The sequence below is a fragment of the Lepidochelys kempii genome, chromosome 4, assembly GCF_965140285.1.
Source record: "Lepidochelys kempii isolate rLepKem1 chromosome 4, rLepKem1.hap1, whole genome shotgun sequence".
Taxonomy (NCBI): domain Eukaryota; kingdom Metazoa; phylum Chordata; order Testudines; family Cheloniidae; genus Lepidochelys; species Lepidochelys kempii.
The window spans coordinates 126,249,222-126,274,715 of NC_136383.1; the positions used below are offsets into that span (position 1 = coordinate 126,249,222).

Genomic DNA, 25,494 nt, shown 5'->3' on the forward strand with positions numbered 1-25,494 from the left:
GTCTCTTCCAACCCTAATATTCTATGAAATGAGAATTGCTAGTTGATTGGTCACTGGTCCCATTGTGCTGGGTAATCTGCAAACACAGAAAGCAGAGTGGTCTTAGTCCTGCAGGGTTTACAGTCTAAGTAGGTAGAACCCTAGAGTTTATTGTATGTGGAATGTGTGTCAGTTTTTTTCTCTAATTTTACATATTGTCTTCATATTAAACTGTAAGCAAACTTTTACATAATTTATAATCATTTAACTGCAAGTACATGCTCTAAGAACTGATTTTTACATAATGACTGATGTTGGTTTTTTGAGAGTTGTGTTTTTACTAGCTTTGGTTCTCAAAGCCGTAGGTATCATCAATGTTAATTGATTATAACTTTGAAGACAGGGATAAGTAGTTTTAGGTGCTGAAAGCATCGGTTTTCAGATGAGATCAGTTTCTCTATTGTCCTCTGAATCTACAACAACTTTCTCCAGTGGGATCTCTTTGTTTGCCTTATAAATTGGTGGTGATTCTGCTACTTTGTTATGTACTTTAGAAGTATTATTGCTACATTTGCTAAATTTATTTTTATAAACATTGAAATTTAATGTCTTAAAGTGCTCAACACAAATGTTGTGGCATTGAGTGAGTGTGTGTAGTATACAATATTTGAAGGATACTTTAGATCAGAATAGCAAATTAATATTTACTCAGGTTAAGGTGGCAAGAAAACACATTAACCAGATCTCCAACTTGGATTTGTGTTTCCTTTTTTTATTAGTAATTTTATTATTTTGGGCAGGATTTTGTTCAGATCTGTAATCTTTCTAATATTTTATAGCCTTCATTAGGCTTAGTCTTTCTACTTGCACTTTCCAAGTACAGCACCTCTGAACCTGAATCTGTAGTCATTAGTATAATGTCACTGTGTATCTTGCCTGAATAAGAATTACAAGACTGGGCCCTGAGCCAGCTTGATGTAACATTTTACCCAGCATTACCTGTAATAATTTTGTGATAGTCTTCAAATGTGTTCTAAAACTTTCTTCTTTAATACTTAGTTTTATAATTAATTTGGTTTGTTTTATTGTTCTCTTGTGCTAATTATGTCAAGTTTGATACTTTTGATTAGTACTATATTATATAAACTAGTTAGCCATCATATTAAATGATAGACTTCACAGTAGATATTCTCATGTTTTACTTTTGGGGTTTTTAATTAGGTGTTTCCTTGTGTGTAGTTTTTTTACACATTTCGAGTTTCGTGTTACTTTTCTTTTCTCTTCCAGCATTCTTGAGCTGTTTCATACAAACCACATAAAATTACCACACGACTATTCTCTCAGAATCACTCTTTCGTCCTTGAGGTGTTCTTTTTTTGGCCTTTGGTGAGTACCAAACAATACTTTACCCTGAGATCCATTTAGTTACTTTTTAGTGCACCTGACCTTCCATTATACTATTCTCCCCCCTTATTTTTATTTTCCCATTCTCTTTGTTTAATCATTTTCTTTCTTTGTACCAAATTTTTCTTTTCTAAAGCTCTTCTTGAAATTTTTCCAGTTTAACTAAGGTCTTATGGATGAAACATAATCTTTCAACTAATTTCTTCTAATATTTGTTTTAACAATGTTGTTTAATTTTAAATTTTATATTTTATTGTGGGACCCTTTATGCTGACACAGAACTAGGCTTATTCCTGAGGCTTAAATGATTGGCTTTACACAAAGGCTAATGATGTAAATACATTAGCATCATTTCTGTATAATCATACTATTAATTAACAGATAAAACTCCTTTTGCAAGGATATAGCTAGGTCAGCTTGTCATTTCTGAAGTGAAATGGCAGGATGAGTATAATGACCCCTTGAAGAGTTACAAATTGTTTTGTATGGTATGTGTTTATATATAGAATACAGTATATACTGTAATGTATTTAGCAACTGCTGAATATAAAATATTTGGAATTAAAAAACCCCACTACGTTGACAGACTGGAGTACAGGTATTCATTTTATTTATTTTTGAAAAATACTCTCATACAAGTGTAATTACTGGGGCTCATTGATTAAGCACTAAGGTTGTATTTTCTGCTACCCTGCCTTCTGCATAAAGAAGTGCATACATATTTAGTTGGTTTAAATTAAATCCTTTAATGTGTGAAGAGACAAAATTAAATGACTGTGTCAGATGATTCCTTTTTGGGAAATGTACAATGGAGGTAATGTAACAAGGATAAATCTTCTCAGTGCTAGAAAATTAAATATTAAACATGTAACTTTAAAATGTAAGTCCTCATTCTGGTTTAAAAACTTCTCATGCCGTGTAAAAGCAGTGCTGTTTGACAGTTAGTAATGAAGCTGATTGGCTGATCTTCATCTAATAGTGATCTTAATTATTTAATAACCTTCTGCAACCATCATGCCAAATGCATGTGTAACCCATCCTCACATGCAACTGAAAGACTGAAATAAATCCATTATATAAATTTCCTGAGTAAAACTGCTTTAGTGTAATCATAGGAAATTGTCTAGGTGTGTGTATTTGTATGCTAGCTAAAGTAAAGAGTGATTGGTTTTTGGAGCCCTTTGCAAAGCTTGTTTGTCTGTTTGCTTCCATAATCACATGTCTCTGAAGAGGTTAACTGTAAACCCACAGTGCCTCGAAGGTTGGAGCTCCAGGGCGGATGTGCTTAAGCTACTGGGGAGTGTGGGTGCGGAAACTCAGCGCCGGACCTGGGTGCCTAGGGCAGCTGAGCCACAGGATTCCATTTCCATGAAGGAAAACTGACAGAGCCTGTGCCCAGGAAGCTTGAGAGAGAGCAGCCTACTCAGGTGATGTGAAGCTTAAGAACACATGGGACAACGTGGTCGGGCCAAAACCACAGTTGCCTGGTTAGGGGGCTTATTCCTTCACCCACTTACTTCCCTGGTCCTTCTTGCATGAACAGAGAGCAACAATACCCGAAGTCCAAAGGTGCAAACAATTCAATGTTTATTGGGGTGAACTTCCAGCAAGCATGATTCCAGTTTCCTTCCTTAGTGTCCCTCTTCCCAGCTCTGACACCACAGAGGCTTACACCTGTGTCCCTGTTCCCATTCTCCCCCCCTTAGCAAAACATGATTCCAATTTCCCCACCCCCATTCCCTGTTCCCATTTCCCCCCCCAACCCCCCCCCCCTGATTGACTGCAGACTATACATTAAAACTTGAGTTCTGCTTAGCTATACCTTAACCAATCATTTTCCTGAAATTTAACTAACCAATCCTAACATATTGTAACATGATTATGTAACCAATTATATCCCACCACCTTAATTAGTTTACACCCAGCAAAATTAATTATACAGCAGACAGAAACAATCACAGAACCAGACAGATTATGCAGACAAATAATAGCAAAGTGGCAACTATAACGACAAAACAATACAGAAGTGAGGATTTCACATCCCAGCTATTGATAAGTGAGTTCTTGCCAGACAGGATGCAATCGAACTAAGTTTCCTTTTACATTTTCTAGGCACTTCCCTTTCTCTGGAGGCGATAGGCATTATCAGGACAGGATTGTGTTCCTAACAGCTCAATAGCACCTTATTTCAATGGGACTAGGTTGGAATGTGAGGAGGTGACCGGTGGCTTCCCAGCTTATGGCTGCCTCTGCTGCATAGCCAGAGATCTCAGCCTAAGAACAGGGCCTCAGACTGTCACAGTAAGAGAAGGCCCTTACACCGGCAGACAATGATTTTGATTCTTTCTTTTATACCTCTATAACTAGCAAAGTGATAAGAATACACCTAAATTCTTAGTGTATAGGCCTTTACAGACAGGCCTGAATATCTATATCCTAACAGTGTCCAGCTGTGGGAGTTCAAGTAAGGCTGTGACACCTTCTATTATCAAATTGCTGTTCCACATGTAGGTTCTTACAGACTACCCGTTAATCTTCTCTTTAAGCTACATAGGGGGAGCTCCTTGAGTCTCACTATAAGGCATGTTTTTCTAACCTTCTATTCATTCTTGTGGTTCATGTCTGAATTTTCTCCAAGGTATTCACATCCTTTTTGAATTGTGAAAGCCAGGACTGGACACAGTATTCCAGTCGCGGTTGCACTAGTGCTACATACAGAGGTAATATAACCTTTTCACTCTTGCATGATATTCTCCCGTTTCTGCATCTGAAGATCGTATTAGCCCTTTTGGTCACAGTATTGCACTGGGAGCTTGTGTTCAGCTGATTATCAGCTATGACCCCCAAATCTTTTCAGTGGCACTGCTTCCCTGATTAGTCTCCTCCGTCTTGTAAGTATGGCCTACATTCTTTGCTCCTAGAAGTATGGCCTTACATTTGGACATATTGAAAAGTATGTTTCCTTACGCCAGCTTACCAAGCAGTCCAGATTGCTCATAGTATTGGCCTGTCTTCCTTTACTATTTACCACTCCCCAATCTTTGTGTCATCTGCAAACTTCATCAGTTTTGTTTTCTTTCAGGTTATTGATAAAAATGTTAAATAGTGTAGGTCCAAGAACTGATTTCTGTGGGATCCCACTAGAAACAGCCTTTACAACTGCATTTTATGACTGTCAGTCTGTCTGATGATTATAGGATCCATCCACTCCAGTATTTGTTCGTATTTTTGCACATTTTTGGAGTAGACATTTTTTTCCTGTGCCTAAGACTACTGCTGTCAGAGCGGTTCTGAACTACCAGTATAGTTGACACTTGGAAACTCTGGTGATGGGCAACCTGAGGCAGTTTCCAGTAGCCTAATTATGGAAGTTCCTGCAAGCATCACCGACCTAGATTCTGTTCTCCGCTACATCTACGTAACTGTTACCTACTGGCTTCAGATATGTAATTAAGAGCAGAGTACAGCCAACTGTAGCTTTGGAACTCCAGACATTTCACAGATGTTGTCATAAATATAAAGGGAAGGGTAACCACCTTTCTGTATACCATGCTATAAAATCCCTCCTGGCCAGAGGCAACATCCTGTTACCTGTAAAGGGTTAAGAAGATCAGCTAACCTGGCTGGCACCTGACCCAAAGGACCAATAAGGGGACAAGATACTTTCAAATCTTGGAGGACAGGGGGAAGGCTTTTCTTTTGTGCTCTTTGTTTACGTGGTTCTCTCTTGGGACTGAGAGAGGCCAGACAGAAATCCATCTTCTCCAACCCATCCTAATCCAAGTTGTTAGGGGGCTTATTCCTTCACCCACTTACTTCCCTGGTCCTTCTCGCATGAACAGAGAGCAACAATACCCGAAGTCCAAAGGTGCAAACAATTCGATGTTTATTGGGGTGAACTTCCAGCAAGCATGATTCCAGTTTCCTTCCTTAGTATCCTCCTTCCCAGCTCTGACACCACAAAGCCTTACACCTGTGTCCCTGTTCCCATTCCTGCCCTTAGCCAAACATGATTCCAACTTCCTTACTCCCATTCCCTGTTCCCATTTCCCCCTTTAGCAAAACATGATTCCAATTTTCTTACCCCCATTCCCTGTTCCCATCTCCCCCTTTAGCAAAACATGATTCCAATTTTCTTACCCCCATTCCCTGTTCCCATCTCACACCCCCACCCACACCCCGTCACTTCCTCATTGACTACAGATTATATAGTAAAACTTGAGTTCTGCTTAGCTATACCTTAACCAATCATTTTCCTGAAATTTAACTAACCAATCCTAACATATTGTAACATGATTATGTAACCAATTATATCCCACCACCTCAATTAGTTTACACCCAGCAAAATTAATTATACAGCAGACAGGAACAATCACAGAACCAGACAGAGATTATACAGACAAACAACAGCAAAGTGGGAACTATAATGACAAAACAATACAGAAATGAGGATTTCACATCCCAGCTATTGATAAGTGAGTTCTTGCCAGACAGGATGCTATCAAACTAAGTTTCCTTTTACATTTTCTAGGCACTTCCCTTTCTCTGGAGGTGATAAGAATACAATCCTGTCCTGATAGTGCCTAACAGCCCAATAGCACCTTATTTCAATGTGACTAGTTTGGAATGTGAGGATGTGACCGTTCGCTTCCCAGCTTATGGCTGCCTCTGCTGCTTAGCCAAAGGCCTGAGCCTGAGAACAGGGCCACAAACTGTCACAGTAAGAGAAGGCCCTTACACCAGCAGACAGTGATTTTGATTCTTTCTTTTATACCTCTATCACTAGCCAAGTGATAAGAATACACCTAAATTCTTAGAGTACAGGCCTTTGCAGACAGGCCTGAATATCTATATCCTAACACAAGTCTCCAATATTGCAACCAGTATAGGTAAGCCAGGCAAGGCAGATTAGGTTATCTTTTGTTTTATGTGAATTTTCCCTGTGTTTACAAGGGAGGTTTATTCCTGTTTTCTGTAACTTTAAGGTTTTGCCCAGAGGGGGATCCTCTGTGTTTTGAATCTGAATACCCTGTAAAGTATTTTCCATCCTGATTTTACAGAGATGATTTTTACCTTTCTTTTCTTTTCTTTTCTTTTCTTTTCTTTTCTTTTCTTTTCTTTTCTTTTAATAAAACCCTTCTTCTAAGAACCTGACTGATTGTTCCATTGTTCCAAGATCCAGGGGTTTGGGTATTTGATGATTTTGTAACCAGTTGATTAGGATATTATTCTCCAGCCTCCCAAGGAAAGGGGTTGTGTAGGGCTTGGGGGGATATTTTGGGGGAAGACGTCTCCAAGTGGTCTCTTTCCCTGTTCTTTGTTTAAAACGCTTGGCGGTGGCAGCATAATGTTCAAGGACAAGGCAAAGTTGTACCTTGGGGAAGTTTTTAACCTAAGCTGGTAGGAATAAGCTTAGGGGGTCTTTCATGAGGGTCCCCACATCTGTACGCTAGAGTTCAGAGTGGGGAAGGAACCCTGACAGATGTCTATAGAAAACTTTTGATTAGAGCAGAGATCCTGAAACTGTGATTATTAAAGCATTTGCTGGTTGTCTGCAAAGAATTGAATGGTAACATGTTGCTGACTTACCTTATTTTGAGCACAGAGAAGGAAGATAGATGGGAGGAAGAGGAGAAAGGGACAAAAGTAGACATTGATTAACTATTTCAAAAAGATCAAAACACGTATCACACTAAAAGCAGCAAATATATGTATACACACAGTTTCCTAACATAACTTTTCCAAGTAAACAATTGCTATCTGTCATTTGTGCTGGAAATGGCCCACCTGTTGATCACTTTAGATAAGCTATTACCAGCAGGACAGTGGGGTGGGAGGAGGTATTGTTTCATGATTTCTGTGTGTATATAAAGTCTGCTGCAGTTTCCACGGTAAACATCTGATGAAGTGAGCTGTAGCTCACGAAAGCTCATGCTCAAATAAATTGGTTAGTCTCTAAGGTGCCACAAGTACTCCTTTTCTTTTTGTCATAGGGATGTCATTCATTGTGAAAGAGAGGGCAAGTATTTCATTTGTTTTTCTTTGAGTGATGCACAAGATGAGGTTCTTTTGAATAGCAGTGTCTGTTGGGGCTATGCCTTTGCCCTGGCTACACTCTTGTTTCCCATAGACAAGTGTATGAGGAATGGGGAGGCTGCAACCCACACTCATTTCCTTTTTACCACCCTTGTTTGCAAAATGGAACTGTGTAGTATCCACATCCTTTTCTCCAAATGCGTTAGGGCAGTGGCTCTCAACATTTCCAGACTACTGTACCCCTTTCAGGAGTCTGATCTGTGTACCCAAAGGTTCACCTCACTTAAAAATTACTTAAAAATACAGAAGTGTCTCAGCACACTATTACTGAAAAATTGATGACTTTCTCATTTTTACCATATAGTTACAGAATAAATCAATTGGAATATAAATATTGTACTTACATTTCCAGTGTATATAGGGCAGAATAAACAAGTCATTGTCCATATGAAATTTTAGTTTGTACTGACTTTGCTAGTGTTTTTTATGTAGTCTGTTGTAAAGCTGGGCAAACGTCTAGATGAGTTGATGTACCCTCTGGAAGACTTCTGCATACCCCTCGTTGAGAACCACTGAGTTAGGGCATGTCTAACCTACAGCAGCATGGCTATGGTGCTGCTGCTGTAGTGCCATAGTGCAGATGCTTCTTGCGTTGATGGACAGGGGGTTTCCATCACTGTATTTAGTTCATCTCTCTAAGAGGCAGTAGCTAGGTTGTTGGAAGAACTCTTCCATCAGCCTAGCCACATCTACACAGGGTATTAGGTTGACCCAACTAGGATGCTCAGGGCATGACATTTTTCACAGCTCTGAGTAATGTAGCTAGGTCAATCTAATTTGTAAGTATAGATCAGGCCTTAGCTGAATCAGTTCTGTAGTTAGGACTAGTTATTGTTGTTAGTTTATTTTAAGTAAATTTTCATTGCCTGTTGGCATATGCACCCCCCGCCCCCGACCTCTAAACTTAGAATAGTCATAGGTTTTCCTTATGCCTGTATGTGCCCCTGCTGCAAGGGCTGCTCCTCCACAAGAACTTAAAATGGCCTACACAAAATAGCTGGGGTTTGAGATTTGTCCCTCTTCCAAAATAATGATGCCAGTGAATGATAGCCATGCTCTATTCCTGGGAGAGGGCCATGCCCCACAGCAGTATATGATTTGCAAGTGCTTCTCCAGAAGAACTCAAAAAGAAAGGTAGAAAAACTTGAAACTATTTCTCCTGAAGAGGTCCATGCAAGTCTAATCAGACCCTTACAGATCCTCTGAGAAGCTCCGTACTGGACCCATCACACACATTTGAGTGCCCTGGTGAGCTGAGGTGCCACCCAAACTCAGGGGTAACTTCTAACAAGCCCAGTCATGAAACATCTTGCTGACATCTTTAAAAAGGGTCTGCAAGGAGCACTGCTCTAGGGACCAGGACAGGCACTATTCCTTCTCTCCTCACAAGGGACAGAAATCTTCCCCAGGCTCACTCTTCAAAAAGCCTGAAAGTAGAGTCCTGCCCTGGTGCACCTGCACCAAAAACCAAACTGTCTCTGACAGTCTTGTCTTACACCAAGGACCGCTCTGCTTCTGGTGCCAACAGTTAAGCACTGTTGCTATTGTCACCATACCTGTGGTACTGGGAGCTCTGATATTGAGTACCAGAACTAGTACTTCAGTACCAAAAAGCTCATCTGTACTGATTTGAGATCTTGCCCTAGGTAGTTTGAGGGCTCTGTACATTGGCATCTCTGCATTACATGATGTCCAGACACCTTTCAGTGGGCAATACCAGAGCAGCTACAGGAGGTCATTACCAAAGCACCCCTGGTGCTGGTGCCATGACAAGGTATGCCTGACAGAACTGCATGTCTGCTGGAAGAGGTGCTTTCATTTTCTTCCTTCTCTTTCAGAAGGACAGAGCAGAACTTCCTCCCTGGAACGTACCCATTCACCCCCATGGATGGAACAGTGGGAGTCTGGTAGAATTGAGGGGGGAATCCTTGAGGCATTCCAGAAGATAAATTGGGAGTCATAGGGAACCTGCCCCTGTCCTGCTGCCAACCTCTATCAACCACGGCTTTACTGTTCTCCCAAGTGGCGAATATTTATGGCCCCGTGAGTGTTCACCAAAATTTTGGTAGTGGTGGGTACCCACTTGAGGAGGCCAGGAATCCAGGTGCATCTCGGTGTTGATAACAGGGTTGTATGGAGAAAATCCTGACAGCAAATGTGTAACTTCCTTCAAAAGACACAAAAGCATCTTTGCCACACTGGGTCTCCAACTCAGAGTATACAGTTAATTGGAACTATATTACATTACAAGTCAGCAAAAGCATACCTACCTCAACAGAGGTTCCTGACTATGATGGACTTCATTAGGCTATTCCAGGCTCATCCCACTACACTAGTAAGGACTTACTTCAGAGTCATGGTGTATATAGTGACATGCACTTATGTCATGCAGCATGCTAGACTTCACCTTTGACCTTTGCAAGAACAGCTGAAATCCTTGTATCTGCCCAACAGAGTCTGTGGCCCATCTCACAGCTAGAACCTCTTTTTCTATGGCTGAGTATGCTTTCTCTCTGGAAAAATAGCTTCCTACTGATAGATAGTATTGGATATTCCTCCCCATTGAACTTCTGAGAGACTGTCATCCCCCAGGGTGAAACCTGAACTATTGTATTATTGTGTCCCCTTTAACTCTCTAGCCTAGGTTGTCTTTTAGAATGCGTTGCTAGTGAACAGCAAATCCCTCCAGTCCCTGTTCACTCTCAGCCACCAGCATGCAAAATCAGTCCCAGCTGAATACGTGAATGCGATGCCCAGCCATTCATGAATAGACACAGATGGACGCACGCATGTCCCTCGGTCGCAGGCTTGCATCCCAGAAATGTGCATCTTGCACTGTCCAGCACATTACTGCACAGAGCAAGTTCATTAATTAGTCTGTCATCTTATCAAAGAAAATTATTGTTATAGCCTTGGTTAATCTGAGTAGAGATTCCCCAGACGCTTCAACCAAAACCAAACTGGTTTAGATAAAACATTAATATAAGTTTATTAACTAGAGAGAGAAATTAAGTGATTCTAAGTAATATAAGCATAAAAGTCAAAATTGGTTTAAAAAGAAAATAAAAGGATAAAACTGCAATCTGATTCCTAAATGTTGCCAAGCTGAATAAGATTTGAAAGCAAAACGGTGTGTCTCACCCAAAAAGTTTCAGCAGTCCATGCTAACTGGAAAGTATTCCGGTTAGGAACACTTACCCCATTTCAATGATGGTTCTTTGTTGTTCAAATGATCTTGCTCCCATGAGTACAGATGGGGAGGAGGGGTCATGGGGAAGCCATTGTCTCTTCTTTTATACCCTCCTCCTTGTCTTTGAGGATTACCCACCCTGCTGCAGTGCAGACAATCAGTCTGTAGCATGTGTGAGATTCAAAGTGATTTCCAGGTGATTTGTACATTTCTTGTTCACGCCTTCTGTGTACATGATGTTTGAAATATCTTGGGGATGAAATGCAAATTTTTTTTGTTTACAGGCCTCCTTGATGGCAAATGGTTGCTTCAGTAGCTAATAGTTTTCTAACACCTGTGGCCAGTCCTTTGTTGACACTGAGGAGCTAAGTGGTGGGTGTTCCCCAGAATTACAACATGTTTCAGTAACAAACATATAGCAAAATCTCATAACTTCATATACAATATTGATACACACATTTAACAAGACAATAATGTTCACCAGATTATGACTTCTCAAATGATACCCTACAAGGCATACTTTGTGCAAAATATATCCTTAACCATACAAAAGTGGTGAATATGGGGGTACAAGGTGTTACATAGGGTGCAGTGTGTCACAGAAAGCACTTCCCCCAGGTCCACGTCTGAGGCACCAGTTTGCAACAGAAACTCTTTTAAAAATCTGTATTAAAAAGGATCAGCTCTCTACATGAGCACTCTGACTGTCTTAAAGGCCCTGTCACATGTTTCCATCCACTGAATTCTCCTGTGGTGTCCATCTTTCATGAACTCCGTCAAGAGGGATCCAATGGTGGCAAATCCTGGTACAAAACATCAGTAGTACTTGGCTAATCCCAGGAACTGTTGCATTTGTTTTTTTTGTCAAAGGAGTAGGGCAGTTCATCAAAGTGTGGACCTTGTCTACCAAGGGTCACAGCTGGCTGCCTCCTACTACTTACCCAGAGTACATAGTTTCACAATTTCTATTTTGCATTTGATGAGATTGGCTGTTCAGCGTTCACGAGGGATTGAAGTAATGCCACCAAGTGTTCCTCCCAACTTCGGTTATAGATGACAATGTCATCCAGATGGGCTGTGGCAAATTGCCCATGAGGTTGCAAGTTTTTATCCTTCTAGAGCTTGATGGTTGCAGTTGCTGGTTTTTCCCTGGAATCTGGCATCAGGAGGATCTGCCAGTACCCTGTGGTAAGATTGGGGGCAGATCTGTACACTCACCCCTACCTGCTCCAGCAACTCATCCACCCTTGGCAGGGGGTAGGCATCAAATTTAGATACCACATTGAGTTTGCAGAAATTGATACAGAAGTGCACCATCCTGTCTGGCTTAAGGACGAGGATTGTGGGGCTCCTCCACTCATTGTAGGACACCTTTATGACTACCAGAGCTAACGTTGCTTGAATTCCTGATGAACAACATCCCACATTTTCCCCTTTTTGTCCTAGTTTTGTTCCAATGTGATGGGGGATCAGAGGGGACTTTTCTGGACCAGACAAGAGTGTTGTAGGGAACAATTCCACAGGTTGTTGTACTTGTGCCCTTTGATCAGGTTGTAAAGTTTTCTCATCTGTTGTGGTTCAAATACAAGACAGCACAAAGCTTTAAGCAAGCAAACAGGCTGGTCTGCCAACGGGCTTCTGCCTGTCAGCTTTCCACCCTCTCCTTTATTCTTTCTCCCCCCCCCGTCCATTACATTCTCCAACAGATAAAAGGAATACACTGGCTTTGTTTAACATTCTTATTTACCAATTTCTATCTACCGCATTCCTAGCTCTCGGGCCTTGAGCCCAGTCCTGGGAGGCTTCCCACGGTTCATGTCATCTGGGCGAGATTCCAAGGTTCATGCCCTTGAGAGGAGCTGTGTGTGCACAGCTCCTATACAACACTCCGGGTGTGCCCTGAATGTTGCCAAGCGCTTGAACCCTGTATGAATCCTACACTCATCTTTACAGACTTGCAGGATTTTCCTACCAGGACCCGGGCTTGTAATTTTTTTTTCTAGGGGTCTATGCTGAGCTGGTGTGTCTCTGCTAACAGTGCCAGGTTCTGTTTGGTCAGGTCCTCTGGTTTTTAATTTATTGCTGCATGATGCTGTCTGTAGGCCATCTGTAGCCATATAATTTTCCATGGGGTGGACCCCCTCCGCTAACATCTCTGGGCAATGTTTTAACACCTAGGCCTTTCACCCAGCAGTAGGATGTGCATGAACCATTCCACGAACACATGACATGCTGTCTGGAGTGGCTCATGACCATGAGTGCCTACCTCAGGGCAGATTGTCAGAAGCAGGGCAGACATCCCAAATTGGTGGTGTGTTCTATAATTAGATTTCACTAAGCCAGTACCAAATGTGAACTCCTGGATCCTAACAGTCTTACCAGGTAGTTGCAGACAATCCCCTTAGACTCTCTAGTCTATCTTGTTACCCAGACAATTTGGACTTAGTGATAAATGGTCATTTATATCAAAAATCAACAAATATTCCAGATTACTCCCAGTCACAAGAAACCAGTCACTCACCCAGGTTGATTTGCATTCTAGATCTCACACCAAAGACAACACTGGTAGCCAATTCTGTAGTAAACTAACTATAGGTTTATTAGCTAAGAAAAGTCCATCTTGCTTAGGCCACCAAAGGGTGTAACTTGAAAAAAGCCTTCCCCTTATCTCAGAGGTGATCCCTGACGTGCGTTCTCTACCATTTGTCACAGTTCTTGGGTTACAGATGGATGCCTCGAGCTGTCTGGGTGCTGCAAAACCCATAGGGTGCCTCAATCTCCATAAACAAGAATCTCAGTGATACTAAATTGAGCAGAATAGTTTGACTGTGTTTGAAGAGGATGGAGCTCCTCGCTATCACTCCCTCTGTCACTCCCCAAGTCTTTTCAATATAATCTAGATTCTCTATCTCTAGGGTGGGTTGAGGATAGCAGTACTGACTATTTAATGGCTTGCCTCTGGGCTTGACGAACCTACTAGCCAGAATACTGGAGTCTGCTGTCTCCCTGTTGGATCAGTGTGACTTTGAGGGCAGTTTACCTGAAATGTTCCTGGAGTCTCTTGGGAGCTGTAGAACTGCTTTCCACTTTCTCCCAGATCTGCCCAGCAGCTCTCTGGAACTTCCTGCTTTTACACTCTTACTCCACCCCTGATGTGATTGACAGGTCTGGAGGGGCAGGGCCAGCCCATAGCAACTCTTTAACTCCTTTGCAATACGTGACACAAGGACTCTAATGATGGGACACTTCTATGCAATGCTAGGGAGTGCATTTTGACTACTTGGGAATTCAAGGAAAATGGTTCCCTCTGGAGACTATACTATCCATAAATGTGCTGAAACTCAGAGCTATTTGGCTTGCGTGTGGGACTTTTCTGCCCCTCATCCAGGGTCTGACAATGAAAGTGCTTGCAGACAGTGCCCCAGTGGTGCACTGATAAACAGATGAGGGGGATCCAGGTTCTCTCCATTCTGCCAGGAAGCCATACATCTTTGTAGTTGGTGTATATGTTATCAATATAATCCAGTCACAGTGCAGATGATTCAGCCCTGCAACACTGGCTCTGCAGCCTCTTAATCCAAGACTTGTGGTGATAGGGGACAGACAGAGGTTGCTGCTGGAAGTCCTTAGTTAGAATCTGCACAGAGGCAGCATGGGACTGATGGTGATTCATAGTAGGCTGGAGCAGAAGCCATGTTTGTATCCTTCGTAGGTGTCAGAGAAGTCCTATGTAACGACGGCATTGCTTTTGTCAAACTGGGAAGGGGGTGGGAAAAGATCCCTAAATAAAGCTCATTTCACCCAAACATGTCTGAGTGCTGCACATGAAGGGTCATCCAGCTTTTTCTGTGGTCTAAATATAGAGAAGATCCAAATAAATTTTTCAAGTTGGAATGTTTGTACACTCCTTGATAGAAGTGCTGGACCTGAGTGTAGAACTGCTATATTCGGTTGAGTGTTGGCATGGTACAGTGTAAACATTTCTGCACTCTGTGAGACAAGATTTGCTGGCTAGTCACAGCTAGAAGATGTGGGTGCTGGTTACACCTTTTACTGGACTGGCAAATCTGAGGATGAACACTGATTCTCTGGTGTGGGGTTTTCCATCTGCTCTTCAATTGCCTTCAAACTTGAGTCACTTACGACAGGCTTATGCTTCTTCACATCAGCCTTGTTAAAGGTCCTTTTGCTTCTGTCATCAGCGCATTTCTTGGACATGACATATAATATGGCTACTAAAGCTCTTGGCTTTGTTAAGAGGAAACATCAGGACTGGTTTGATGAGAATGTTCCCAAAATATGTCAGCTGTAGGAACTCACTGCGTGCTATCCATCGAGCTACAGAGCGGACAAGGCTTCAGCAGTTAGGAGGGCTGCATATCATCAAGCAAAACAGATGGCTCAGACCAGACTTTGGTAAATGAAAAACCAGTGGAAGGAAAGAAACGCGGGGGAGTTAATATTGGCAGCAGACCACAAAGCAGCAGAAACTTTTTTGCTGGCCTCTGTGCTGCGTATGGCCCCTGATGCAACAGTATAATCCCCTCATGCACTCTGAATGGCAATTGACTGACAAAAAAGAAATATGACAGGTTTCAGAGTAGCAACCGTGTTAGTCTGTGTTCGCAAAAAGAAAAGGAGTACTTGTGGCACCTTAGAGACTAACAAATTTATTTGAGCATAAACTTTTGTGAGCTACAGCTCACTTCATCGGATGCATTCAGTGGGAACAAAAGCTTATGCTCAAATAAATTTGTTTCCACTGAATGCGTCCGATGAAGTGAGCTGTAGCTCACAAAAGCTTATGCTCAAATAAATTTGTTAGTCTCTAAGGTGCCACAAGTACTCCTTTTCTTTTTAAAAAAGAAATAGTTGACTGATGGGGTGGAACATTTCAGTTCGCTTTCTAATCACCTTTCTGAGGAAGCAATTAAAACTCTTCCACAACACCTCATTATCTAGGAGCAAGAGTCATTACCACAGGATTTCAAGAATGCCAACATTGTCCACCTTTATAAACATAGGGGTGACGGGGAAACTGTGATAATCACTGTGGCATTTCCCTACTCTCTGTGACTGGGAAAATCCTTTCATGGGCCATATTGAATAGACTTTCCACTTATCTTGTGGAAGCCATTCTCCTTGAGTGTCAATGTGGATTTTGGTCTGCATGGGCACTATAGACGTTATCTTCACAGCATGTCAGCTTCAGGAAAAGTACTGGGAGCAAAAGTGTGGTCTTTATATGGAGTTCATTGACTTAGCTAAAGCTTTTGATTCAGTAAATCGGACTCTGGAAATTTTTGTTCCTCTTTGGATGCCCTGCAAAGTTTTTCTGTCATTTGTTCCTTCAATGACGGGATGATGGCCAGAGTGGTGAAAAATGGGGAGGTATGTTTCTCCTTTCTGGTCCCCATGGCACCAAACAAACTTGCATGCTGGCTTCTATACTCTTTTTTTCCCCCCACCCTTTTTCAGCTTTACTTATGGATGCATTTCATGACATTGACCAAGGAGTATTTATCTAGTGGCGTACTGATGAGAAGTTGTTCAATCTGCAATACTTCTGTGCTCATATGAATGTGGCAGATTTAGTTATTGAGGAGCTTTTATTTGTTGAATTTATTTCAATTCAATTGAAATTTAATTTATAACTGATTACTTCACTTGTGTAGTCAATCATTTTGGTTTCACAATTAGCCCAAAGAAAACTGAAGTACTGTACCAACCTGTACCGGGAGATGCAGAACTCTGCCCAATTATTAAGATCAACAACGCTCCTCAAATCCATGGAGAAGTTTTGCTACCTAGGAAGTATGCTGTCACAGAATGACATAACTGATGGTGAGATTACTCATCACATAGGCAAGGCCTGCTCTGCATTTGAAGTTGCATCATACATCTTGTGGAATGATAGGGAATCAAAAGCACTATGCTAAATGTCTATTGGACAGTCATGCTTACAGTGCTTCTATGTGGTTGTGAGACATGGACAACATATCTCTGCTACATTAGGAAACTTGATCAGTTCTGGATGCACTGTCTTCAGTGTGTTTGCAGGGTCAAGTGATAGAACAAGATTCCCAGTATGAAAATCCTTAATTGTTGTCAGATGTCTGGCATTCAAATCATGCTTGTAAAAGCTCAGTAGTATTGGTGTGGGCATCTTATCCATATGTCCAACTTGAGACTTCCCAAGATCATATTTTATGGTCCGCTAAAGCCAGGGACCCATTCTCATGGTGGCCAGTACAAACATTAAAGACATGCTGAAGTCAAACTTGAAAGCATGTCAGGTTGACCCTAGCAACTGGGAAGCAACAGTCCATGGCAAAGCATGGTGGTAGCAGATTTGTCTTGTCACCTTTAACCGCTTTGAGGCAAAGAACATTAACAACTTGTGTGAAAAACCTGAACAATGCCAAGCAAGGATACAACAGCCTGCATCTTGTAACCATGTTTGCGGTTCTCAGATTGTTCTGGTCTTGCACATATGTCACGTACATTGACATCAACATTGACATTATTGTTGTCATCGTCTGTTGTCAGGTCACACCAGTGGTCCTTCACCTTCTTGGGCTACAGAATACCTTCACGGACTGACTCATCAGATACTTATCTAAGAATCATGGATGGTCCCTGAAGACCAGTCCTCCACAGCATCTTTTCCAGATGTAGGTTTCCGCAAGTGGACCTGTTTCTGACACGTTACTAGAAAAAATGCCAGAGGTTTTGCTCCGGAAGGAACTCAACATTCCTCATTCCATGGACTCCCAGTCTGATGTGTGCCTTTCCACCTATATTCAGGGTGCTGAGGAAACTGAGACAAGGCACCACCTGCATCATCATGATAGTCCCAGCATGGGCCAGACAATTCTGGTGTTTGGATCTACTGAATCTGTTGGTAAGGAGGCCAAACCCCTTTCCCATTTGCCAGAAGCTGGCAATGGGCGACAGGGGATGGATCACTTGGTGATTACCTGTTCTGTTCATTCCCTCTGAAGCACCTGACACTGACCACTGTCGGAAGACAGGATACTGGGCTAGATGGACCTTTGATCTGACCCAGTATGGTCATTTTTATGTTCTCATCCTGCTTGACCTGGTTTCACAGACTGGTGGCTGAATTCTGCACTCGGACCTGATGTCATTGCACCTCACAGCCTGGGATGTTGACTGGATGACAGGTACATGCAGGAGTTGTTCTGCTGCAGTTCAAGACATCTTGCTACTAAACAGAAAACATTTGACCAGACTGATATACAAGACCAAATATCCTTCCAAATAATATTATTTGTGCCAGCTTCTTGGAGAGGCTCTGCAGCTTGTGTGTAGGTGGTTGGGCTGGATGGTTGGAGTGACCTCTTCTGTCCTTGGGGTCTGTGGGTTTATGGCTTCTCCCTCCCTCCCACCCCCAGGATTCATCCCTTTCTTTCATGGGCCATAGGGAAAATGGGATTGCCTGCATTGCCTCAACATGCTCATAACAGTTGCAGCTCTGCATTAAACTAATGACTGTAATCAAATTTCATGTTTCAGGGCTTCAGCTGGCCACCTGCAGGGGTTTGGAAAGATTTTTTTCCACTTGATACACAAATGGCTAGATGTTTTCTGGAGTGCCTTTTTTTTATCTTGCCTGGGACCTATACACACCAATACTGCAATCTGTGTGGACAGCTAATCTCAAAGAATTTCAGTTACCGTAGGGAAAGTAATTGTTCTATCATGAATGGGAGGGCAGGTGGTCTGCACAATTGCTAACAGGAGAGGAGGAATCCATGAAACAATCCCTCTGTTAAGATGTGGTCTTCCACTGATTATACTGTTGTGTTAGCATTATTGTAGTTACAGCTGAGCAGGCAATTCCTTTATAAGATGCTAGTTTTTAATAACGTGTTTTAATTGTCCTCTGACTGCAGCTTCTCATGCTTATTCTCTGTCAAAAAGGTGAAGTTTTCTTTTTGTTTGGTAAAATTCCACTGAGCTATTTTCTGAGTGAGCTGTGTGTGGGGAAAATAATGTTCTTCTTCGAATGATTGCACATGTCCATTCCATTGTAGATGCATGCATGCCTCATGCACAGCTGTTGCAGAATTTTTTCCCTCATTGGTCCCCATTGGGATGGCTTGAGCACCCTCTGTCACAGTGCACCCTTGCATGCCGATATAACAGGATGGAGCTGCCTCCAACCCCTCTCAGTTCCTTCTTGCTGCCAGTGATGGTTGTTGGAGCGCTTCCACTCTTGGTGTCACAAGGGTATCTCCCTCACCCTTTGTATATAGTCTGTTTCATGTTTGGTACTTAGTCAGATTTAGTATATCATTATTGTTAAGTTTTTCGCTGTTAGGTCCATTTTGGACCAAATTAGACTTTTGATACCAGCACTGGTACATCTGTGCTCACCTGGGGTTCAAGTCCAGCAGGTCATATGCTAGACCGATGCCAGTCTGTGATCCACACACCAGCTGCTGAAAATGTTTGTGGGAGTCCCACATCAGTGATAAGTGTCATATTAGTTGAGGATTTAAGCCATGCTCCAAAAAAGGTACAGCGGCAAGGGTTATCCATTGGAGCTATTGGGTTCAGAGCACACACCGAATGGGGCACCATCAGCACAGCGTATGCCTCCTGAAATGTCTTCGGCTCCATGTTTGATGTCTCTGATACAAAAGAAGAGACACAGATCTCCCAAAGACATGATACCTCACCCAGCAAGACGTTCGGTACTGTGGCTAGCTAAAAGCAAGGCCTCTGCAAGGGACTTGGAGGGAAAGCATTCCCTGGAGCTCTCTGCAGCAAAGGGGGTTCATTGACTCCGGAATGTCTGCCAGATATGTGGAGGCCAAACCCTGAAGTTTCTATTCACCAAACTCAGGATCCAGTTCTGGTACTGATGACACTGGAAGCTTACGCTGCTAGCAGAGATCCACTCAATCTTTTGGTACTGGTGTCACTGGCAGTGCTGGAAGGGTTTCAGTCAGTACTGGCAACTGTCATCCCTACACCAGCCCTGCAGGAACATGCAGTACTGATACCACTTCTGGTGCCTCAGAGGCTGGTACTTTTCAGGGGCAAGCCACCACTAACAATCCCAGTACTGCCATCTCTGGGTTCACCTTACCTGTGTCCTGTCCCCACGGGTTCCACTCCACCATAGTCACAGGACTCAGCCATCTTCATCAGATTCTGAAGTTGGGTCGGTTGTGTCCCATACCAGATGGGAAGCTTATCCTCCATCTGAGCCATCTCAATAGCTCTAGCAGTGGGCACACTGTAATGGGCAATAGCCTGTACAACCATGGGGCTCACCATCACCATATCCGTGGCTGTTCCAGACGCCGCAAGGTGTCCCTTCCCCCTCCCACTAGGACCTCTCCACATCCGAGTTGGCTTCTTCGAGGGTGCACCAGGATCATTGGTACCACACATAACATTCCTTCATGCATGGTACTGGGACCAAGCAACTGGAAATTGCTCAAACAGCTCCTTCTCCGCAAGAGACAGACCAGCCATTGCCGCAGCATACTCATTTTTATCACCAGATGAGACTGGAGAGATGGTTAGCGATTTTACACTGCCAGCGGATTACAAGGCTCACCAAGAATTCCTTAAAAGGGTGGCTTTGGTTGTAGACATTCAAGCGGAGGAGGTCTGTGAGAAATCCCACAAGCTAGTGGACATCTTAGCATCTGCTGCACCTCAAGAGTACCAGTTCCAATTAATGAAGCAATTGGAGGACTGGTTAAAACACTTTGACAGATGCCTTCTTTCCTCCCACCTACAGCAAAATGGGCAGAGCGGAGATAGGGTCCCTTCTAGGGGCTTTGAATACCTCCACCCTCACCTAGCCCCAGTGCTCTTTGGTGGTGACAGTAGCTAGTAAGCAGGACAGGCAAGGGCACAAAGCATCAATCCTACCGCTTAGAATTGCTAACGAAAAAGCCCTCCTAAGTTTGTACAACTTCATCCTATTGGAAAACATCTTAAAGTTTAAGGACAGGCTACTGGCGGATTTCAGGCAGGAGTTCATTTTCATGGTAAAGGAGGGTAAGCTGTTGGCAAGGACAGCTGTTCATGACAGTTTGGATGTGGTGGACTCAGCAGCTCATTGCAGAGTGCTCAAGTCCCCTCTCCCTCCCCTCACCAATGAGCATCATTGAGGAAAAAAGCTCTTTGATGGCTGTGCACAAGACATGCACCCACCTACAGTGGAATGGTCATGTGCAACACATCTCAAAAAACAACGGTTACGGAAAGGTAGGTAACTGGTTGGTTGGTTTGTTTCCCAGCAAAGGGATATTCTGATACTCTTTTTGTATTTAGATTATTTAAAAATAATCTTTTTCAAAATATCACTTGCTACGTACAGACTTTGCAATGTGGGCAAGTGCTTTTAACTCTGTTAATTTGAATCTTACACTGCACATTCAATACATATAGGTGGTATGTTTATTTGAATATGCAATCAATCAATCATTTTCTTTTACACACCAAGAAAATTAAGTTTAAAAAGTAATTTAAGTTAAAATACATTATATTTGTGGTCTTAAATCCATAAAGATACTAAATGCACAGAAGTTACATATGCTGCCACATTACCTACTATATTCATTACCTAATATATATATATATTTGTGAGCATCAACACCAAAATATTACATATATGCATGGGGCCCATTGTCCAGTTGTATAGGAGTCATGAATTAAAATTTCTTGAAATGAATCTATGTTTAGAATCTTAACTATAACTTATGCAATGAGTATTATATATATACTATAGTTATAGTTAAGATATATATATAATATGCTGTACATATTTTAATAGGTACCAAATATATTCTATAAAAGATGTATATTTTAAATCTCTTTTCTGATGTTTTTATAACAAGGGAAATTTTGCATGAAAATGTCTTCACCCTTTAAGAGTTCATCTGCTTCTAATTCTTATGCTAAACTTGATGCCAAAATGTTCGGTGTGTAACTTCACAATTAGATGCTCCAGAGGTTATTTTGAAGACACAAACTGTGCATTATAATTTCAGGTTTGGAATAAGCAGGAATGATGATCTGGAAATAAACAGAGGGTTTTTTTCATGGAAGTTTTACTTTTTGAAAAGGAAAGCTGTCCTCTCATTCACCTGAAATGATAAATATGCAGGATCCTTTTCAATAGACTTTTTTTCAGATTTTCAATGTGGTATGAGTGTCTCTTTAAGGTGCTGTAACTATACTTTCATTGTTAACCCTTATTTTCAATAATAAACATTATTTCGAACCTCTTCCAAATGTGGAAGTTACCTTTGATATTTCTTTATCAAGTTTATCATGTTTAATGTTAATAACATCTGAATGTTTTACTTAGAGCATGATTAAAGTCCCTTTCCCCTATAGGCTGAAAAGGGGTTACCTCAGGTCAACTCAGGGACATATGAGTCCAAATAAAGGCTTCCTGAGACCTAAAAAAACCCCTCCTCTGGTGAGAGAGGAGGAAGAGAGACGAGCTGCTGCAGGGCTAGTGGCAACAGAGCGGGGGGAGAGAGAAAGGGGACACGCTACCTGACTGCCTGTTCAGGGGAAGGACTGCCATGGGGCTAATGACACAGCTACCATTGCCTCCCACACCCGCAGCCTCCCCGGGGGTAAGAAAAGCTATTCCCCTTTGATTTGCGTTGTGAATTTGTTTCTTTTGTTTGGCGGAGGAGTACTGCTTGGGCCTGCCCTGAGGCCTACCTGGAAAATATTGACAAATAAACCTCAAGAGGGAAAATGAACACTGTCTGGAGTGGGGCTGATTTATTCCAGACACCCCACCGCCAGAGGGGGAAGCCTTGAGCCTGAGATGGAGGAGACTCTCCCTAGATTAATCACATGGCTTGCCTCTGATATTGTAGGGGATCTCTGCTTCCTTGCAATTATAGTGTATATTGATGCGTTTCCTACTTTGCACTGTTTTACAGAACTCTAATGCATTTTACAGTATTGTTGAAATAGGCCGGTAGACCCCAAACTGTGGGGTGTGCCCCTCAGTGTTTTTTGGGGAGGGCAGCGAGGCCCAAGCCAGACCCCACGGTGGCGGAAGTGGCGGGGGGAGAGCGCCACCCAGCCCCATTCTGCCCCCGGGTCCTCTCTGCCTTCAGCCCCAAGCTCCTCTGCTGAGCCAACCGGGCAGTAAGGGGGTGGGGAGAGATGGACAGATATCTTTACTGGTAAGAGGTGTGTGTGTGGGGGGGGAGGGGGAAGTGGGTGACAGGAAAAGTTTGGGCACCACTGAAATAAGGCCCTTGCTTATCTCAAACTCATAATTGTGCCTTTGTTTTAAATTTTACTTTTTTATTATCCAATAGAAAATGGAGGAACTTTTTCCCCATTTAATTCTTCGTTCATTGTTTTGGCTTTTTATTCTGTTATGATGTATTGCATACTATGTTTACATATTTCCCTAACTGTTGGCCAGATGTATTCATAAATTAAAGTCTTAGTTTGAGTTTGCATACTTTAGAACTAAAAAGAGTAAAAATTGTTCTTGAAAGCATTTCTTTAAGCTAAAATCTTAATTTTATAAAAGCAAACTCGTTAACAGAATTGTTTGAGAAACGGTTGCTCACAGAAAGGAAATATGAGGCTGGATAGTGCTAATTCAGCAGTGATACTGAAACAGACTGATTAACACTTTTTGCCTTTTGGTAGGTGACAGTTTGGTTTCTGGGCAGTGTTTGAGAGGCAGATGACTTTGCTGGAACAATGGTATATGTGCTTGTATAAAGCAAATGATGTAATAATGTCAGATTCAAATAATGTTCCTGCATTTAAATAATATAAATTATAGAGGATACAATTTTCAAAAGTGCCTAAGTCTAATTGACTGTATATGAGACTGAAGCCTGGGTGCCTAAATAGCTTTTGAAAATGGTACTTAGGCTTTTTTAGGTGTTTTAAAAATTTTTTACCTAGAGTTTTAAAATGTATATTAAGTGTTTACAATTTTTTAATATTTAGACTTATCATTTAATTGTAATACATTTTATTTCTTCCTACTTGTTCCTGATGATGCAGCCTGTTGTTTCAGGGTAGTTGTAATTGATTTTCTGTTCAACACTCTATTAAACTATTTAAATGGCACACTTGATTTTCCAAGAACTATTATGTGGCATATTCATTCACAGTAGATATTCATTAACTCCAGTTTGATAAATTAATTATATTGGCATAAATTATTTTCACTATTTTTAATAGTACTTTTTTCTGTTTTCTCTTTATAATATCATATGCTGCACTTTATCATAGTGATAAAGATTTTTCCTTGCAAGTGTAACTTGTGTAAGTTAAACGAAGAAAAGCTAACTTCGGTTGTCTACCTCACACATCTTTTTTTGCTCTCTCATTTTCTTTCATTCCATTAGAAAGTGATATTGCACAAAATAATCTTCCACTTCAGGGAGTAGTGTTAAAACTGATCTTCTAGTTTCAGTTAGTTTCAATTAGTGCTTTTAAAAAATATGCATAGCAGGTTTCCATGTTAATCAGCATGAATCCAAGTCATCCAAGTTTGTGGATTTTGATCTGATAATCAGCAAGTTGCAGTTCTCATACTGTCTCAGAACACTTTAAAATTCAGTGTTCCCCAGGACTGAACTTACACATTCTTGTGTTACAGTGTAGTTCTGTCTATCCATAAATCTAGTTTCAATATACTAATTATTTTACTGTGTACTAGTTTTATTTGAGATTCCCGTAAGCAAGATACAAAATTTAAGATGTGCATTTGAAATAAAGTTTGTAGAATGGGAGCAAAAGAGGAAAGTTTTTAGTCCCAAAATTTATGAAATCAAAATTTTAAAATACTGGGATGGAAGATGGTGTTGTCAAATTCCACGGCTAAACTAGATCTAGGTCTGCACATGAAAAGTATTCCACACACAGGACCTCATGGTCTGATCAAATAAACAAGGAAGGCGTAGACATATCATTTAAACAGGAAGTTTCTGGTAGCTGTGCTACTCCATAAAGGAGCAGACAACTTTTCTAATGAGAGGTCCTCTCTGTTGATGTGAGCACAGTGCTGGAATGCAGGAACTCCCTAAATTCTAATCCCTGCTCTGGTATTCCAACACTGACTCCTCTACGGCACTGGTAATTGCCTAATCTCTCTTCATCCATTTCTTCATCTGTGAAAAATGGGTCATAATACTTACCTGCTTCACAAGGGTTTTATGAGGATTAATTAATGTTTATTAAGTGCTTTGAGGATTAAAAGTGTGACAAGAGGGTTAGTTTTTATTATTAAAGGCAAAAATCTTAGAACAATATTTTTTAAAAATATTATCCACCTAAATCAGAAACTGATTTTTAAAGTTATTTTGTAAGTTTACTTATTTAGTTGCAGAAATATAAATTTAGGAGCTGAAATTTAGGCACCAGTTTTTCAACATGTGTACCTTATATTCAATTTGCATATTTTAAGTAATCAAAGGTCAGGAAAGTCAAAAGTAAAGGTTGAAAACATCTTAACTTTGTCCTTTGCACATACATATGCATTGTGCTATAGGCTTCAATTTTGTGATCAAACTATTTCTCAAGAAATAATGGCAATACAATATAGATATTGTATGACATTAGATTCATACATGCATTGAACATAAACTGTAATCATGTAACTAGCACAAAGTGTATGTTCAAAAGGGGAAAGCTAAGATATGATCAACCTTAATTTTCACATTTTCTGACTTTTGGCTGCTTAACTGTAGAACATTAATATCATATTAATAGTTTTCTTGCAAAAAGTTTCCTGGATGGCTTGGGTGGGTGGGGGAGGGAGGGAGGAAGTC

General features: G+C 41.4%; 1 protein-coding gene across 6 annotated transcripts in view; it reads left to right on the forward strand.

The window, feature by feature from the left end:
- Positions 1-25,494, forward strand: part of CTBP1 (C-terminal binding protein 1) — a 429,621-nt gene that overhangs the window by 55,290 nt on the left and 348,837 nt on the right. For 4 of the 6 annotated variants that reach the window (XM_073342801.2, XM_073342802.2, XM_073342804.2 and 1 more), the window contains one exon: positions 1,267-1,365. The exons of the other annotated variants lie outside the window; for them this stretch is intronic. The gene's annotated coding sequence lies outside the window, so the exon portion shown is untranslated. The remainder of the gene's footprint in view (positions 1-1,266; positions 1,366-25,494) is intronic. 6 annotated transcript variants of the gene reach the window in all.